Raw genomic sequence first — 20742 nt, forward strand, 5'->3', positions numbered from 1 at the left:
GGCAGCTGGAGGTTGCAAGTCCAATCATTAAGCATCGGAATCCCAAGATAGCATTCTCCAAAGCCTGAAGACTAGCTGACGTCGGAAACCATGTCCTGCTCCATGGAATTGAGCTGCATTCCCTCTAACATTTCCTGCCATTGCATGGACCTCTGTGGTCCATGAATTGCAGCAAATTCCAGGACTGGAACATGTTGATCAGTGCGTGCTGTACCTCTGAGTCACTGTACAGCCTAGAGGGAATATTGCAAGAGACCTCATACATCCTACATGTTTTCTAAAATAGCTTAGAATGGTGTAGGAAATTAATCCCTCTTTGACAAGAATTTTATGGAAGGTGTGTTGGGAATGGGGCAAAGTAAAATAAAATGCTAAATGCTTATGATTAACTGTTTTTGGTTAAGTAGGGGTACTGTAAAATAATTTGGATGGATATGTAGAGTAAAAGGTAATTGATTAGATTATATTCCCTACAGTATGGAAACAGGCTGTTCGGCCCAGCAAGTCCACACCGACCCTCCGAAGAGAACCCACCCTATATTTACCCCTGACTAATGCACCTAACACAATGGGCAATTTAGCCTGGTCAATTCACCTGACCTGCACATCTTTGGAATGTGGAGGAAACCCACACAGACACGGGGAGAATGTACAAAATCCACACAGACAGTCGCCTGAAGTGGGAATCAAACCTGGGTCCCTGGCACTGTGAGGAAGCAGTGCTAACCACTGAGACACCGTGCCGACTCAAATTAATTGTTATCTTTATTCTAGCTATGGTTACTGAGCATGTGTAAATGGAACTACATCAATCAAATGGGGTTGTAGAGCTCCAAATAAGATGTCCTCTGTAACACCTTCAGTACATAGTTATTGAAATAACAACACAGAGGTCAGTATCTCATCATCATGTCACCCTTTATTTATACTTTGAGAGTCATTGACACTGATTCAGCTCCCTTAGAGCCAGCTCTTAGAGTGAATAGAACCTTTGACAATCTTATTTATATCTGTCAGCCAAGACTCCCTAATTGGAACAGCTTAACAGCCCCAATCAGGGAACTCATATTCTATGAGGTCTACCTGGCTGACCTCTTTCCAGTCACTACATCCTTCCCCACTGAGGACATAGGACAGTATTTTTTGTAGTTCCTCTTCGGGAGTTTTAGCACCGGGTCAGTTCCTCCAACTCTGCTTCTGATAAGGGTGGTGTGTAATGCAAAGTAGCTCGCCTCTTGCGCCTGCAGCATTTCAGAAGAAATTCATTCTCCTCTTCAAGCAGCAAAGGTGTCAAAGTGGTGATGTCCACTGTGTCCATCTGAAATTCCGAGATATCTTCAATGTTTAATGGCGAGGGAGATCCCATGAGTTCCAGAACAGTTGGAAAGTTAGGCATGCAGCCGAACATGTTTTCCTCCCGCACTGTTTGTGAGTTTGCAGTTTTCAGATGGTCCACATGCTTGCTCAGGACCATTGCACTGGTCTGAACATTACACAGTGACCATGCCTTTTACCCATGTAGGGCCATTTCCATGGCTCCTACGTTAAACTTAGTCCCCTGAAGTAAACGTCTCACTTGTGATGCTGTTTCATCCTCCAACCCAGGTCTGGAAAGATCAGATTTAACTTGATGCTGAATTTTCTTTCCATTAACAACTCTGCTGAAGACATCCCCGTAGTTGTATGCGGGTGGTTCTCTAACCAAACAGTAACCAGGATAGTTTAGTATCTAGTTAAGGTGTAGACTGTTTCTTTAAGCCCGCTGTCAAAGTTTGGACTGTTCTTTCTTCGAGACCATTCGATGAAGGGTGGCATGGAGCTGTCCTTATATGATAAAGCAACTTTAGGAAATACTCAAATTCCCTGCTGGTAAACAATGCCCTGTTATTTGTGACCAAACCTTCTGAGACTCCATGTACTACAAATTATGCATCCAGTTTTTCTATTGTCATCCCCGTGTTTGATAAATGAACATTATACACGTGCAGCCATTTTGAGTGGGTGTCCACAATAGCTAAGAACGTTGGGTACATGCAAAGGCATGAATAGTTGATATGCAACCAAATTCAGGTTCTACTCAACCATTCCCATGAATGTGGGAGAGATGCTGGCGGTAATTTTTGACATTGTTGGCACTCTAGGCACTGCCCAATCAATGCAGGTGTGCCTGCATCCAATCCTAGAACCAGATGTAACTTCTCACCAACATCTTCATTTTGGAAACCCCTTGATGATCCTTGTGGAGTTTAGCCAGTATCTGATGGTGACCTTTGCTCAGGACACTATTGTTTTCATAGTAACATGCCATTCTCTACTGTTATCTGGTCTCTCTGAGTCCAAAAATATTTCAATTCTGCTCATGACAGCCTGTTGGACTCCCCCATCAGCACCAGCCTTTTCAGTTTTGCTAGGACCAAATCTTTCTGTGTCCCAAGTCTGATATTGTCAGCTGTGATTGGCAGTGTGTCTAGAAAATGGAGTCTTCCAGTGGCAGAACCAGCAGTGGCGTATCTGACTGCGGAAGGCAGCTCAAAGCATCCACAATTGCTACTTGGCCTCCAGTTAGGGTTTCAATTTGTAATTATACACATTTAGTATTAGAGCCCACCACGGAATTTGGGCTGAAGCTATGGGCAGCACTGCCTTGTCCTCTTTAATTAGATCTAGCAGGGGTTTGTGGTCAGTTATTATTACAAATGTACATCTGAAAAGGTATTAGTGGAACTTGTTGACTCCAAATATGACTGTCAAACCTTTTATTTACACCTCTGTACTAACCAAAGTTCTGGATGTATACGCTATTGGGTGTTCCTCTCCTTTGGGCCACCTATGAGCTAATGCTGTTGGGGGCCAGCATTGCATGCCAATTCCAGATCTCGCTTGGGATCATAGTGTGCCAACACCTTAGAGGATGATAGCTGTTTCTTCACTTCCCTGAAGACTATGGCATGGCTATGCAACCATTTCCAAGGCAGACCTTTTTTTTAAGAGTTGATGCAAAGTTGCTAGGATGGAGGCTAGATTATGTATGAACTTTCCATAATAGTTCACTAGCCCAAGGAAAGACTAAGCTCCAGTACTGCTGCTGCAGCGAGGGCACCTTTGATCGCTCTCGCCTTATCTTCCAACGAGTATAAGGTGCGACTGTTGGGGTGCCTGGAACACATATTTTGTTCCTTTTAAGGCATACACCCATCTGGAAGAATTGCCGCAGGATTATGTCCAAGTTCTCTAAACGCTCCTTATTGATCTTGCCTGTTATTAGCACGTAATTTAGATATATGGCAACCTGGGGTAATCCTTGTGAAATGTTTTCCATTGTCCACTGTAAAATTGCAAGTCCCGTATATTGGTACAAACTCTTGTTGGTATTAATTGTAGCATATTTCTGAAATCCTCATCTAACCACAATTGCAAGTATACATGGCTCATGTCCAGCTTTGTGAAGGAAAGAAGAAGGGCTTATGCCCTTCCTGAAGAAGGGCTTATGCCCGAAACGTCGATTCTCCTGTTCCCTGGATGCTGCCTGACCTGCTGCACTTTTCCAGCAACACATTTTCAGCTCTGATCTCCAGCATCTGCAGTCCTCACTTTCTCCTTTGTGAAGGAAAGCCCCCTGCCAGCTTTGTGTATAAATCCGTTGTGAATTGTGTATTTATTGGGTATTGGATATTGGATTGGGTATTTATTCAGCTGTGAAAAGTGGTTTATCATTTGTTTGAGATCCCCTCAAAGGCAAACTGACCCATTGGACTACACAATCAATGTAACTGGTGTCCCCAATTGAGCAAATGGTTTGATGTACTGGTTTGATGATTTCTTCACTTTCCTGCCTCTACTTTTGCCAGTAAGGCAAATGGCACTGGTCAGGCCTTGCAGAATCATGTAATTGCTTCCTGGTCAACATACAAGTTGGCCTTTGCTCCTTTCATAATCCATAGTCCTTCCTGAAAAATCATTGGGTACTTAATTCGGACTTCACTCAATCAGCCACTTCTAATCAAAAAATGTTAAACTAATCGAGGTGTATCTTTCTCAAACAAGCTTGGGCCTGATGAGGTGAATTAGTGGTAACTGAACCAGCTGCTTCTCATAAGAACCAAAGTTGTAGTCTAATATAGGTTCTCAATCTAGCCAAGGACTTTTGAAAACTTAAGTGATGGAGTCCAGAGCGAATTTTGTGAAAGACTGGTTCTCCAATTACTGAAATGGCTGCATCGCTATTGATCTCCATTAGAACTGGGTAACAATTTAACCATAAGACCATAAGACCATGAGACGTAGGAGTGGAGGTAAAGCCATTTGGCCCATTGAGTCCACTTACCTGCAATCTCCCCGTAGCCTTTAATTCCTTGCGAGATCAAGAATTTATCAATCTCTGCCTTGAAGACGTTTAACATCCTGGCCTCCACTGTGCTCCATGGCAATGAATTCCATAGACCCACCACTCTCTGGCTGAAGAAATGTCTCCTCATAACCAAATGTTTATTTTGATTGGTTTTGATTTAGATGTTGCTAAGCAATTTAATTGTTCAAAACCAGATGTAGGTGGACTTTCCAGGGTATGCACTTTCCTGGATAGGTCTAGTGGGGCTCTTTTGCTGTCTCAAGTTCACATAACCGATAGCAACTACAATGACTTGCCAGTCTGGATCCTGAAGAAACTTTTAATCATTTGGCCAAGATTTGATTTAGTTTTAGGGTTTTGCTGTGGACTGACCTAGAGTCCCCCTGTTCAGGATTGTCCTGAGGGAGGTTATGCAATTGCCGTCACGCAAGACGTTTTTCCCAAGGTCAGTCAGACGAGCAAGGGTGTCCACTTCCATCTGAAAAGCCCGCAACTCAAATGCTCCCCTTACTGCATTTTGCTATGAAAAAGCCTGTGGTAGTGCATGTTTGAAGTCCAATTTGGCTTCAGCTAGTAGCTAAAAGCTAGTAACTTTTGCATGGCTACATCATTAATCCCACATACCAAACAATATTGTAGCATCTCGTTAAGTGTTAAACAAAGTTACATGCCTCTGCCAGTCATTTTAACCGAATCAAAAATCCCAATAAAAATTCCCCTAATTCTCGAATTGTCAACTAAAACTGATAGCATCTCAGAATTAGAGGAGGCTTGAGGTCATAATATTCCTTAATTAAATCCATCACTTCTTGAAAGGTTTAAGTATTTGATGGCTCAGAGAAAGTTAGGCTCCTAATAACTGAAAAAGCTGCTGCTTCACAAGCCTCCAGGAAAATTACTTGTTGCTTTTTGTCTGTCCCACTGTCATTTGCTCAGAAAAAAATAACACATTCTCTCCACGTACCGGGCTCAGTCATCTATGGCAGGATTGAAAGAATCAAGCTTCCCAAATATCGTCATGATGCCGGAGGTGCTTACCCCAACAATTGTCACGAGCAAGTTTTTTCAGGAGCGTGCTTTTCTCTCATCGCTACTGCAATAACTCCAGAGAAGTCAATATCCCATCACCAAGTCACTTTTTATTTACACATGGGGAATCTTTGACATTGATCCAGCTCACTCAGAGCCAGCTCTCAGAGTGAATAGAATCTCTGACACTCCTGTTGATACCTGTCAGTCCAAATTGGGACTGTTAATCTGGTCCAATTAGGGAACTCATTCTATGACATCCACCTGGCTGATCTTGTTACAATCACCACAGTTATGTTCTTGTTGCCATGAATCACGAAAGTGTAGATCTCACATTTCTTCAATTTCTAGTGTCAAGGTTAGGGCATCTCAGAAACAAGAGTGCTTTAGGTTTTTTAGTGTGGTTTGATGGTAGGAGTTACTATAACAAAAATGACAAAGTTTTCAATATGTGCAGGGAATGGAACAGATTTACAACCAGTTTCAAAAAGAATTAAAATCATTTGTGGGAGATGAACAATCAGCATAAAACTGTATCCCTTAAATCCTCCCACTCAGAACTGAATGTGGAAAAAATGATTTTCTGTTTAGCCACCAAAAACACTGAGAAAAAAATAACATCCTGATTGGTGGATCAATCAATGCCATACTGTTACATCCCATTCACAAATAAACACAATGAAAAACAATCACTTTCCTGTTCAACGCCTGGAAGAAATTATTAATGCAACTCTTCACATAGATAGAATATTCTCATCCTCAAACTATGTTTCCCGCAGTGGAATTATTAAAGGATTGGTTGCTAAGTTGTTGTATGTTATTTTGGGCCAGTCCATACTCCCTTTTTCTTTCAATTGTTCACACTCCCTTTATATTTTTCCAAAAAATTCACACCACCTTTTGTTTTCAATAACTGGCAAGCCAAAACAAGCATGGAGTCAGATATTTAAAAAAATAAAAGAAAGACAATATGCAAAATAAATGCTGGTCCCTATAAAATATCTCCAAATTTATATAAATCATTTTCAGTGATGGTAAGCAGAATGGTCCTAGGATTGCATGAGTGTTCCTGTGTGTTGTGTGTTTCTCCATCTGTCCCTGGAGTGTTTATTCATCTCCTGCCAAAACCTGCACTAAAAATAAATCACTATCCTGGGTGGTATTCTTCATCCGGGAGGCCAGTCCAAGAATTGTCTGGGTTACAGTACAGCACACTACAGCTGGCCAAATGTCCAGTGATCAGTGGGCTAATCCCAGGCTGGCACCCATTATAGATCTAAAGTAATGATTACACAGACTGCCCTTGCAAATGAGATGCTCAAACATTGACCCAGCGAACTCCAAAAGCAGTTAAATGTTGATGGCCTTCAGGATTTTTGCTCATCGAGATTTCAGAACCAACATCTGTAGGAAGGAGTTTTTTTTTTGTTTTGTGACTGTAGCATGTTGGATTTTAAAAATCAGAATTAAAATGAAGGGCAACCAAATCAGTTCAATGCGTAATTCACTGCCTTGCCTACTTCTGAGACATCCAATATGGAAAAGCCCACAATACTTGCTATGACTTTTGGTAAGTCACCTGAACTCATTTGCGGCAGAATAGATGCTAGGACAATCGGAGATTACTATGAATGGTCTCAACATTCTGGGGCTAGAGAAAGGAACCAGTCAGCTAAGATTTTGGCTCATGATGGCAGGACTGAGAGCTCCAAACTTTTGGAAAAGATTGAACAGATTGGGACTCTTATCTTTAGAAATTATAAGACTGAGGGATGGCCTTAAAGAGGTTTTAAGTGTTATGAAAGGAAGATGTAGATGTGAGAAAGACCTTTATACATGTGGGGGAGAACAGAACTATACACATTGGCTTAAGTTAATCAAATCCAATAGGGAATTGAAGAGAAACTTCTTTATCCAGAGAGTAATTAAAATGTGGAACTCATTATACAGGAGATCATTGAGCTACATAATGTATTAGAGGAAGCTGGATGAACACAGTGGGGAGCGGGAATATGCTGATAGGGTGAAATGAAGAGGGGTGGGAAGATGTTCACATGGAGCATAAACAAACAAACATAAATGGCCTGTTTCTGTGCTGTACATACTGTGGAATACATTATCATCACTCTTCATTGGACCCTGTTCAAAAGTAAGGGCACTTGGGTGTGAGCCTCTAAACCGCCTTTACAGTCTTTATCCATGCTAAATCCATCATTTGTATGGCATCAGCTTTTAGCAAGTGGACATTGGCTCTTCCAGACCTTCATTAAAGGTTAAATTATGAGGAAAAATTACACAAATTGAGGCTATATTCGCTGGAATTTACAAACTTGAGGGGTGACTTGATCAAGATTTTCAAAATAATAGGAGAACAAATAGAGAAGGGCTATGTCTGTTGTATAACAGTATTGCCAAGCCTCTAAGCAGTGAAATTATGACGCACTTCCACTTTGGAAAGGGTTGCAGAAAATTAGAAATCTCTTTCTCAATCTGCAATTGAAACAAGTTCAATTGTAAACTTTAAATCTGAGATCAAGAGATTTCTGTTAATCAAAGGTAATAAGGGACTTGAGCCTGAGGCAGGTGTGATTAGATCATGGATCAGTCATGACCTTATTGAGTGTCAGAACAGGCCAAGGGGTTGAATGTCCTCTTCTATTCCTTTATTCCTTCAGATATTATGTCCTATGAGTCACAAATGTGACCCATTCTTGGGCAATTCATGGCCTGCCTCAAATTCCGATCCTCAACTGAACAACTTCCAGCTGCCTTGTGATTTCAGGATCAACGGATGCATTCAGACTTGAATGGCAGTGTTTCTCTTCTTAAGAACAGACTGCTGTCAAATCAGGAATAAGGTACCTAGTAACCCACCATCCAAATCAAAAAGAAATGGAGAAACGTTTGGCAAATATAGCTGCGGTTAGTGGGGGAACCAGGTTGGATATATTCCAGCTAGTAAAACTGTCCTTAAAATTCCTACAATACGTAAAGTAAGCACTTTCATGTAACCCCAATAAAAGACTTTCACCATATAATGCTACATCCATTTAAGAACACTTAATAAGGAATGATACAGAGATGTTTCAGTTGATGTGTATGAGAAAATCATGTTACAGTAGCAACATCTTATATTCTGATAGCTGATATCTTAGCCAGAATCTTGCAATCACAGTGTGCAGGAAAATTAGACTTTTACTTTAGAGATGACCATTAATATTCCCTATTATTATCAGAAAGGATTGCTTTATACTGATGGCAGTGTAGTGCTGGTACTACAAGTTCCCATGGCAAAAGCAATGTGTGTATACAGTACATGATTGCTTTTGGTTGGCAGAGATTGGAACTTTGCAAACTAGTGGCTCAAATACTTCACTCACACTAATTCAGCAGCAGTTTTTAAAAGAAAGTCAAAACTCCCCTTAAAGAACCCATAAACTGCCAAAGGCCACATACTCTTCAGAAAATTCTCCAGTTCTCCATCAGATCTTAGAGTCAAAATGCCACTAAAATTATTACCCATTTGCTTGCATAACTGATTCAGATAATAATTACTGCATTTCAGGATTCTTTATACATTTTGCCATAGATAGACTTTAGGCTTAAATGTTGGGTTTTTTTAAAAGCAATGCATATTCGCAAGAGACTTTTTAAAAGATGAAGAATGGCTAGTGCATGCCATACAGAAGTTGACTTTCCCTGGAAACTAAATAATAAACGATTTGTTACCCTGTCTGGATATTATCCTCCATTCTGATTCAAAATTCTTTCATCTCCATCTGGCTGTGAAACAGAGATTAAGAGGAGAGATATAGTCAGAGGAAAGCAATGTTGTTTTTGGAGAATATAGGGATCATGGTCTCAAACAACTTAAGGGATAGACTGCAAGATACTGTGCAGCAACTTGTCAAGGCGATGTGCCTACAATACGACCTTTCAGCCCCTTAAGCTCTACCATTTACAAGGCTAAGAGCAGCATAAACATTGGGAACACGCTCAGGGATCCCCTCCAACCTGCACATCAAACTGATTTTGAACTATATTGCTGCTTCTTCACTGTTGCAGTGTCTAAATCCAAGAACTTCCTTTCTAATAGCACAGTGGATGTACCTCCACCACATGGATTGCAACAGTTCACTGCAGCAACTCACCACCACCTTCTCAAGGACAATTAGGGATGAGCAATAAATGCTGGCTCAGCCAATGACATCTATATCCTAAGAATGATTAAGAAAAATCAAGAGACTACCTGATTGGAAACTCCAGCTTTGAGCTTGACTCATTAGCAAAGGTTTAAATTGATTAAGATAGCAAGACAATGTCAAGCATTTATTATTTGTACAACATTATGTGAAGTTAGCTTCTCTGAGGGAATCTAATTTTAATTGTTTTTCTGTAAGGGTACCACAGGGCTGACTAATTTAAATCAAAGTGAAGTTCACCTAATGTTTGTTCAGTGAGAGGTCTTCCTGACCCCTCCGCCCCCAACCCAATCTGACCTATCACCCTCACCTTGACCTCTTTCCACCTATCACATTTCTGACGCCCCTCCCCCAAGTCCCTCCTCCCTACCTTTTATCTTAGCCTGCTGGACAAACTTTCCTCATTCCTGAAGAAGGGCTTATGCCCGAAACGTCGATTCTCCTGTTCCCTGGATGCTGCCTGACCTGCTGCGCTTTTCCAGCAACACATTTTCAGCTAAAAGGGAAGGAAGCCTATGAGAGAGTTTGTGGTTGGCATCTCTTGAACTGTGACACAAGATATTGCAGGGTTCAGAAAAGATTTAAAAAGATGTTTGCAGGATTGGATGATTTGAACTATTCGGAGAGGTTAAAGAGACTGGGGCTTTATTCACTGGAGAATCTGAGGCTGGGGAGTGAGATTATAGAGATTTATAGAATCATGAGAGGCATGGATAGGGTGACGAGCCAAGTTCTTTTTCCCAAGGTAGGGGAGTCCAAAACTACAGGGCATAGGTTTAAGGTGAGAGGGGAATGATTCAAAAGGGACATGAAGGGCAATTTTTTCACACAGAGGTTGGTACTGTATGGAACAAGCTGCCAAAGGAAGTGGTGGAGGCAGGTACAATTATAACATTTAAAAGGTATCTGGATAGGTATACAAATAGGAAGAGGTTGGAGGGGTATGGGCCATATGCTGGAAAATGGGACTAGATCAGTTTAGGATATCTAGTTGGCATGGACAAGTTGGACCAAAGGGTCTGTTTCCGTGCTATATAAATCCAAAAGGACATCAGATGGAGAATACGCTCGAACCTCTTCCAGTTTCCAGTTGAAGAAGAGCTGCAAATTTGGCTGCCAAGAACTGGAGTGCCTCTTTTGATTGGAATTTCCTTCTGCTTATGTGGAATAAATCATCACTTCAACTGCTGTTCCATTCTTTAAATAGGCTGACTTCAGGTGGGAGCAACTGTAGAATCTGAATTTGCATTAAGATCTAAATCTGCTTATATTAAGGCATTAAGCTGAGATGGAAATTGGCAGATCAATAATGGTTGCACTGAGAGCTTCTGATGCAATGATTAAGTGAACACCAATGGTTAGCTTTCACTCTATTCCTAACATATCCTTCCTTTCCTTTCTCTTTTATGCATTTTGGAGGCATCACCTCATTAAGGAGCCTACTTGGTCACCTGTCATAATATATTCTTACAAAACCAAACTTCTGCAAGTTGGAAATGTACAATTTGACTACACATGTGAAATAGAACAATTAAACCCGGCGTTTAATGATCCTTCAACAGAATGATAATGAAGGGTCATAATCTGAAATGTTAGGCCTGATTGTAATTTAATGGAAGTGTATAGGTATTGACTCAATAAAAATTTAATCTGTTTCTGTTTTCTCCACAAATGCTGTCAAGCTGTTGAGTATTTCTCAGTATTTGCTGTTTTTATTTCAAACATTCCTTTATGTTGTTCAATGTTAAATTTTCTCTCATAGTGTTTCTGTAAAGTATATTCCCAGAAGGAAAATAACAGTTAAATTAGTAAATGAGATATACTGGTCTTGTACTATAAAATGAAGGCCCAGCAAGACCAATATGACTCATTTAGCAGTATTAATGGTTTTTACTGTTTTTCTTTCTGGTTTGGCACATTGTACTACCTTAAAGGTGTTATATAAATGTAATTGTTGTTGCTTTGACAGTGCACAATGCCTCAGTCCTACATTTAACTGTGATGCACTATGCCCAATAGATGTATAGATCTCAGGATACTACAATTCAGGACATATGTGCTTGATGTCCATCAATAACAGAGCTGTCAAGCATTGAAATTGTTAGTTCTTTAGATTTCTATATCAGGGCCATCTGATGTAGATGCTCTACACCTCTACAAATCTATGACACTTATTATTATGAGAGCTGGAATCAATGAGACAGCAAGTGTTTATAATATAAATATATTTTCCCACCAACTACTGTTTCACGTCCAAAATAAATAACAAAATGGCATTATATGAATCCATACAGTAGAAATGGGCTGATGCAGCAGCCTGTATGGTTGACTTTGAGTGGGGCACTATGATCAGAGCTGTAAGCCAGTCCAAAGTAACTCACAATTGAATGATCTTGTCCTTTCATGAGCACTCAAAACACATCCTGATTCTGATTAGAGTATCTGCATAGTATGTTTACTTGAAAAGAAAACCTCCTGAGACAGCTGCTAAAAGGATAACATTTGGCCAAATTCCTTTCCACTTACGTGCCAGAAAAATTTGTGAACAATGCAAAAATATTTTGTGTCCTGACAGATTAAATCATCAGTGTATCCTCAGCGGGTCCCTGCATCTCCACTGCCAGGAATTGAGAATGGAGGAGAGACAGAATAAAGGGCAAAGATTTACAGAGCTACAGACAAGATCCAGGAGAAATGGGATTAATTGAACAGCTCTTTCAAAGAGCCAGCATGATCACACAGGACTACATAGCTTCCTCTGCACTGTACGATTTCCTTGTCTTTCATTAGCATTGCCAATGAATGGGATTGTTCTTTCACAAGTCCAACTGAGCCATTGCTGGCTCTATTTCTGAGTTTATGAAAATTGAGGTGGACTTGCAATTTACAAATTGAAATTGTACTGCAAAATCTATTCTGACTTGTATTCCTTCTTGCTTTCTGTAAATATTGGCATCATTCACTCTCAGTCCCATGGGTACCATTCACTCAATTGGATATTCTCAAGGATGTACCTTGTCAGTGAAAGTAAGCAGGTTTTTGACTGAATGGGGTGTGTGTTGGAGAAAGGATCACAGCAAAACTATCACTGTATCACTTCCTGTAATAGCTCTGCCACAATGTCCCTCTCCTTAGCCTAAGGGTGATGAAGTAGATTGTTCTGCCTCAGCACTGCCTGAGAATCAAATCTGGGACCTCCTACTCTATATGGTTCAATCTGATTCCTATATCCGTTCACGCAACCAAAGAGGCCCAATCCTTGTCCATATGGGCTGCAGAGGTACATACTAAGTAGTCTTGGGGGTCTACCATTCACATTCATTTGGATAGCTGGTGCTGCTGTTACAACAAATTTGTGGGTTCTGATTTAGGGTTTGTGCAGCAATGAAACTATAGCACTAAAAAATTATCTCTCCAAATCACCAGTGCCACAGAAATCATAAATGACAAGGCAGCGAATAAGACATATGGAGCAAAATAGGACCAACATGCTTTGACTTTGAAGAGCAGGTTGCCAAACCTCAGGGGTCACATGTGGCCTGCACCAAGCCATTGGGAGAACAGTTTACAACCATTAATATTTATTCAGTGATGGAAAGCAGCAAAACAAAGCAGTGGTAGCATTTAATAATCAAATCCATGCCATTGCCTGTCAGAAGGGATGAGTGCAGGCGCTAATGAGAATAATTAACATAACTGTCTGACAATTGTCTGTTCCGGTGCCTGCAGACCGTGAGCTGATAAAACCGCAGTTTTGCTGTGTTGGAAAATCTCCAGGGTAAACATTTCCAAAGGGTTGTTTTATTTTGTCACCATTCTTAAGCACACAATACATGTGAGGGTTTATTCATATATCCATTCTGGCAGATATCCAGCTGAGGTGAAATTTATTCTGAACTATTTTGTGCTTTATTTATTATGCTGCAATCAAGTAAAATGGTTCAAGTAGGTAAATTCAGCAATCCCACACTCCCAGTATTAGGCTGCACTCAAAGGGAACATTAGTTTATGACAGGACTTCAACTCTCTGGTATTAATTCTCCAACCAGCTTACTCTTTAACCGTAGTTTAATGCTGGAAGTAACTTCCCATAAATAATCCAAAAGCAACCACTATGAAGATTTGCAACATATATATAAATGGTCTTTAAAACCCAACTCAGCTATGAAATTTTAGAAGAATATTCAGGTTATTGGAAGATGGTCCACTTATGAAATTCCTGCCAATCAAAATGGTAAAATGCCCATGTCCCTTGAAATTAATCATTCCAGAACAGAATTTTAGGATACCTCAGGTTTTGCTAAGCATGCAATTAGTGAGGGGAAAATCTGTCTTTTTATTTAAAATCTCACATTACCCACTCCCTTTTTCCGGGACAACTGATCCTTTATTATGTAAATAACAGACACCCTAGCTGACAGGAGTTTTGCTCCATATTGGCAGATTTCTGGAAGAGAGGCATCAGCGTTCCTTTTTATTGCTAACTTGCTAATTTGCTGGACTTATCCAATGGCTAAAATGTTGATCTGCCGGACATGGATGTGACAGCATTCTTTACTAATCAACTGCCTAGTTCTGCATGAAGTCATAGTAATAGCATCACATGGGAATGGGATCACAGAGGAACTTGTCCATCTGCTCCAACCCTGAAAGTTTCTGTCAATGAAGACACAGTCCATAATTAAAATACCATCCTCACATGAAGCTGAAAGACATTACGAACAGCGACAAATAGTGGAAAGTGATTACACAGAGCCAAATCTTCTACCCATCAGCAATTCAATTGAATGTAGACATATCTTTTCACCCTTTTTTAAATAAAAAGTGTGGAGACAGCATACCCCATAATCTTGGGGGCTCTATTGTTGCTGATGTCATGGATTTTTTATATCAGTTGAACCCCTCAATTAGATTTCTGCTATATAATCATTCCCAGACTATCCATTATTTATTCTCTCTGTGTTGAATTCTGAACAGTGCAGGATACAATGTAATTAGATGGTTTCTGGAATCATGTCGTTGATTTTGCCTATCACAGCAGGTAATTATACCTTTCTTGTGACATCAGTATGTATTACCTTCAACTATCCAAAAAATAACTATAAACAGCTGATGCATTTGGAAGCTTTCCACAGCAATGACTGGATTGTAACACAATCATTTGATCCTTCATGCATATATTAAGCAGGCATTGGGAAAGGAAACAAAGTCCGAAGTTCAGACTCTATTGGATATTGCTGATATTCATAAACTTGACATCTTCAAAACCTATTAAGTGAGTGACAGTGTTATACATCCCATAGATGTGTCTCCAATAGTGATGCACACTGGAAATGCATTGGTATGTTTATGCATTCCACATGTCATACCAAGGGGGCTCCCCAGTGTGTGCGAAAAAAAGTCAGCCTTGAACCAACCTTATAAGATCATTCAATCATTCTAGATTGTGTTGCCGAAATAATGTTTTATGTTTATACGAGCTCTTAGAGACGACAACACAAATTCATTTTTCCAAAAAAAATCATTATACAGCTAAGAGAAACTTAATACTACATCACATTTACTGATCATGCTGCCTGGAAAATTTTCTTTAATATAGATTCTTTGCAAGTCTATACCTTCACCCACTCCAAGAAAAGTTACATTATAAGTAAGTTGAGCATGGAGAGTTAGCTGACAACCATCACAGGATGTGTAATCAGGTTCAAAATAAGTCCATTGAATAATGGAGGGAGACATTTAATTATCTCCTTTGACTTTCTTCCCAACATTCTTTATTCAATCAGCTCACACACAAAAGGAGCAGTGCATAGCCATCTAAAAATAAGTCAGGGTAACACATTTTCAATGAGCTCCACTAATTGTTTAGTGAATTGAGGTGATTTGATTATGTCAGACCCATGCGAATACTTGGTTCCCAAAATACAGCTCTGACCCAGCTGGCTGGAAGCTGAGTGCTAATCTGCCAGGATTTGCTGCCAGGAACACCTGTTTTTAGTAAGCTTTTGAGCTGTTGGCCCGAGTGAATCCCTGCACTTGGCTTCCAAAAGACTTTGGGGATTTTTTGGTCTAGCATAATATAAAAGCGCCTTTAATTCAATGTATCAATAGGTTGCACTGATCAGGAAAGGCTGGGATTACCTGGTTTCAGCCAGTGCAGTAAGTGGGCTATTTAGCCACATTATTCCTAGAACATGGAAAGAAAGGATTTGCACTCATTTATCATTGCCTAGCACTCTTACATTAGCATACACAAACACACAGATACATGTGAGTGTAGTAATGAGAAGGACTGGGACTGCCCTCATTGGAAAAAGAACAGGGCAAGTTATGGATTTTGATGTACACTTCCGAGCAACCTGTCAAACTGAACCCTGGGCCAAAGAAGGCAGAGTAAACCTCATCTAGAAAATATTTTTTTTCCTTATAGACTTGATGAAAGAAATGCTGAGCTGTGGACTTGTATGACTTTACAAATTACCATTTGTCATGAATGTGTAGTTATACTTTTGACTTGTGTGAAATATGTCCCCTGCGGACATATCCATTCTGATATCCATTCTGGGCCTCCTCTGCTGCCTACAGAAAGCTACCCGCAAACTGAAGGAGGAACACTTCAATTTCCAACTCGGGAACCTACAACCACACAGCACAAACACTGAATTTACCAGTTTCCAAAACTCCCCTCCCGCCACTCCTTCTCATCCCAGATCCGTCTCAGATCCGTCCTCTTGACCTGACCTACTTGTCCATCTTCCTTCCCACTTATCCACTCTATACTTTCCACCAATCTATCACCATCACCTCCTACCTTTGCCCAACTATTGCCATCCCACCTACCTTTCACCTAGCTCCACCTTCCCCATTTATTTCTCAGCTCCCTTCCCCGTCCCCAGTCCTGAAGAAGGGTCCTGCCTGAAACATCGACTCTCCTGCTTCTCTGGTGCTGCATGACCTACTGTGCTTTTTTCCAGCACCACACTTTATCAACCCTGATGCGCAATGAAAGCTGATTTATCTTTAAAATACAAGTAAGGGCAGAATACTCCCTCCTGAGGAGTGTCAGATAAGGTGGCAGGTACAATAGAATTAGATAAGTTAATACTCACTCATTTTCTCTCAACTGAGAAATTCCAGTCAGAAAGCTCATACCCAACTTCCTGACTTGCTGCCAATTAAGGCTAAGTGGTCAATTAATGAACATTTAAGGGTCTCATACAACCTGAGCTGCAAATAATTTAGTTCCCAGTGGAACAAAAAAAACAGTCAGCCTAACTGAATGGTAAATCAGTGCACGCAGGCTGTCAAATGTGGGGAGGCTAATCATCTGCAACAATTTGTGCAAGACCGAGAGACCTGACCGAGAGCAGAGCTCTATGTTCTCTGATCCAATATCCTGTCCTCATTTCTGCCAACCACACTACCTACCTAACACCCCATTGCACCCACCATGCCTTTCCTGCCCATAACACCTAATACCAGATACAACTCCCACAAAACCAACACTTACTTTGCTTGTTCCTGATTCTCCAAATTGGGGGTGGGTGGGGGAGTTGGCGCTGGTTCCCACCAGCAACCACAGCTTTTCCTGCCTTGGCACTGCCAAGTTCTGGAGATGTAGCCTCTGATGATTGGTCAGCAGCTCTGGGCTGGTAGAGCATCTTATTTCATAGAGGCCCACCAGCAGCCAATCAGTTGCCTCATTGATGTCTAATGTAGCAGACCTTCTGAACAAAGATGTCACAGGTTCTCTCCACTCAATATTCTTTTTCATTCAACTTAGTCCAAAAAGGGTGAAATGCCACCCAGGAATCTGACAAAATAGCTGCCGCATGACTTCCTTGGGAATTAAACAGCAACCCAAATCAGATAATATTAGATTACTTACAGTGTGGAAACAGGCCCTTCGGCCCAACAAGTCCACACTGACCCGCCGAAGCGCAACCCACCCATACCCCTACATTTACCCCTTACCTAACACTTTGGGCAATTTAGCATTGCCAATTCACCTGACCTGCACATCTTTGGACTGTGGGAGGAAACCGGAGCACCCGGAGGAAACCCACGCAGACACGGGGAGAACGTGCAAACTCCACACAGTCAGTCGCCTGAGGCGGGAATTGAACCCAGGTCTCTGGCGCTGTGAGGCAGCAGTGCTAATCACTGTGCCACCGTGCCGCCCAATATAATCATAGGCAGCCAGCACAAAAGTTCATTAAATAATTTAAACAGCCCAGGGCTGTGCATTGAATCTTATAAAGATGCAACAACTCTAAAGGTTCTGCAGTGTTGAGGAGGAGATAGGAAGACTATCACAAGGAATTTCATGATTGATTTTACATTATGGAACAATGGTTGTTTGTATTAAGGCTGGCTGTAAACAACCATTTTCAAGAGAATATTCCACTGAACATCATGTGAGAGAGAGAAAGACATCTTGAGACAGCAAGTGGTTCTCAACAGGGATTCTAAGAGAGGAATCCTGGACTGCTATGCTGAATTGGTGGTCGGTCGCGAAGGATGGCTGCAGCGATGGTCAGTGGTGAAGCAGCGGTCAAGGCTGAAGCCTTGCAAGTGGTGGTGAAGCTTGGCATGCCCGATGGAGGTCAGAAGCAGGTCTTAGCCCAGTGCAGGGGGGAGCGAGCCCTCTTGGAGAAAGCCCAGCTTGGAGCGTCTGCAGGCCTGGGACTGTAATGTTTGACTTTTTGACTTTTTGACTTTATTTCTTTATTTTTCTACTTTAACACAAAGAAAACTGTAGTGCTGAACTTTTAAACATTTCTTTATTTTTCTACTTCTATAACTAAGATATTGCATCCAAGATGGCAGCACGGTTGCTCAGTGGTTAGCACTGCTGCCTCATAGCACCAGGGGCCCAGGTTCAACTCCAACCTCAGGTGACTGTTTGTGTGGAGTTTGCATATTCTCCCTGTGTCTGCATGGGTTTCCTCCCACAGTCCAAAGATGTGCAGGTCAGGTGAATTGGCCAGGCTAAAAAACCCATAGTGTTAGGTGCATTAGTCAAAGGGAAATGGGTCTCGGTGGGTTACTCTTTGGAAGATTGGTGTGGACTTGTTGGGCCAAAGGGCCTGTTTCCACACTGTAGGGAATCTAATCATGACACCATGTATACTGATATTATACACTTTTCTCTTGTATCTCATACTTGGGTACACGTGAGAGTAAAAGCTGAATCAAAATTTGAAATCTAAATCTTTGTATCTATATTTTAGCTGATAACTTTTGGTTTTTTTGCCTAAACAACCTTCAGCAATAGTTGCACTAAAAGCTAATCTTTTATCTTGCTTAAAGCATAAAACTGTACACTTGGTTATTTTTAAATGGAACACTTGATAATTAAAAGTCAGCTATACAGGGGTAATATAAACTTTTTGTTGATGGACTCAGCGAGGCCATGTGGCTGTGAAAAGTAAGCAGCTTACCGTATAAATGTACCAGTTTTTCTGAAGATGGCAAAAGGACCGTCAGGAATCTCCAACAATCTGAAAATAGTTTAATGGCAGCTTTTGCATTGTTCCACTGCATTTGCACCAACTTTCCTGAAATAAAGTTGTTGGGGATAGTTTACATTACAGCAATGGCTTTATTTCAGAAGTAATCCACTGATTATAATGTGCTTTGAGACATCCAATGGTCATTGAAGAATTTATATCAATGCAAATCTTTCTTCCTTCTTTAAATGTTGAGATTAATCACTAAAAGCAACATTACATACAAAATACATTGAAAACCTTCATAGTCATCCTATTCTTTACCTAACCTCTTTATTGCCTTTATTTTTAAATTTAACAACACATATCATTTGGCTCAATATCTTCTGTTTTCATGATTCTAATTTTTTTTTCCTGGTCTGATTAAGCATAAAAGTCTTTAATTCTCTTCCTACCGCTTTAGCTGCACTATTAATTTTGGAATTATGAATTAGAATTTCAGTTGGAGGCAAGGTTTCCAGTTTTCTGTTACATTTTGTAAAAGCTCAGCAGAAATCCAAGGAGTGATGGCATAAACATCGGTTGCACCATTTCTTTAAAGGTTCTAATTATTTTCTGAAAAAGTAGCAGGAGATTGGGAATTCCAAATTGCTGCAGCACAGAAGGCTGCCATTCAGCCCATTATGTTTATGCTGCCTCTCCAAATGTACCGTTCATAATTTTGTCATATCGCCCGTCTCCATATAAACCTAAATCTTTTTTTCTTTTCACAGAACAATCCAATCCCTTGTTGAACGCTTTGATTGAACTGTGTCTACCAAACTCTCAGGCAGCACATTCCAGATCTTAACCACTCACCACGTGAAAAACGTTTTCCTCATGTCATATTTGCTTGTTTTGCCAATTACCTTAAATCTCTGACCTCTTGTTCTCAATTATTCCTGCAATGGGACAGATTGTTCTTCCCTAACTATTCCTTTCAAACACCTCATGATTTTGAACACTCCCAACCTTCTTTCTGCAAGGAAAACAATACTTCTCCAATCTACATAATTGAAGTTCCTTATCCATTGAACCATTTTTGTAAATCTTGTCTGAATCTTTAATGGCTTCTCATCTTTCTTAAAGTATGGTGCCCAGAACTGGACACAATACTCCAGTTGAAGCTGAATCAAAGCTTTACACAAGCAGCCTTGTAACTCAGAAATTTACTTTTGCTGTTTTACTTCACTTGTTCTTTCCCTCAAGCACAGCATATTGTAACTGAGCACAGTATACAGCTACCTCTGCTGGTAGTACAAAGCAAGAATACCCAAAAGACTCTTACATCAGCCACATGGCACCATGACAGCACACAGGGCGAGAAAGAAAATTTATAAAGGGCTTGTCTTCTGGCAATTTTCTCCAATACATCATCGCACCAAAAATATCAAAGCTGGTTCCCATACCTGTGAGTTAGCCTAGCTTTTTGAACAGTAGGAGTTATGGCTGAGCGCCATTTTATGGCATGCAGATATGTTTTATAATGTGTATTAATAGGTAGTGATCAGGAGTGTTTGATTTGTCCCTCCTTGTTCCAGAGGATGGTAGTCAGTGTCGCACCACTGCTGCCATGCTGACTGGTAAGTGGTATTTGAAACTGAAGTCTTATCATTTTGTTACATGTCATCTTACCAACTCAGCTCTCCATCTTTCACAGTAAAATCAGAAA

The sequence above is a fragment of the Chiloscyllium plagiosum genome, chromosome 2, assembly GCF_004010195.1.
Source record: "Chiloscyllium plagiosum isolate BGI_BamShark_2017 chromosome 2, ASM401019v2, whole genome shotgun sequence".
In the NCBI taxonomy this organism is placed as follows: domain Eukaryota; kingdom Metazoa; phylum Chordata; class Chondrichthyes; order Orectolobiformes; family Hemiscylliidae; genus Chiloscyllium; species Chiloscyllium plagiosum.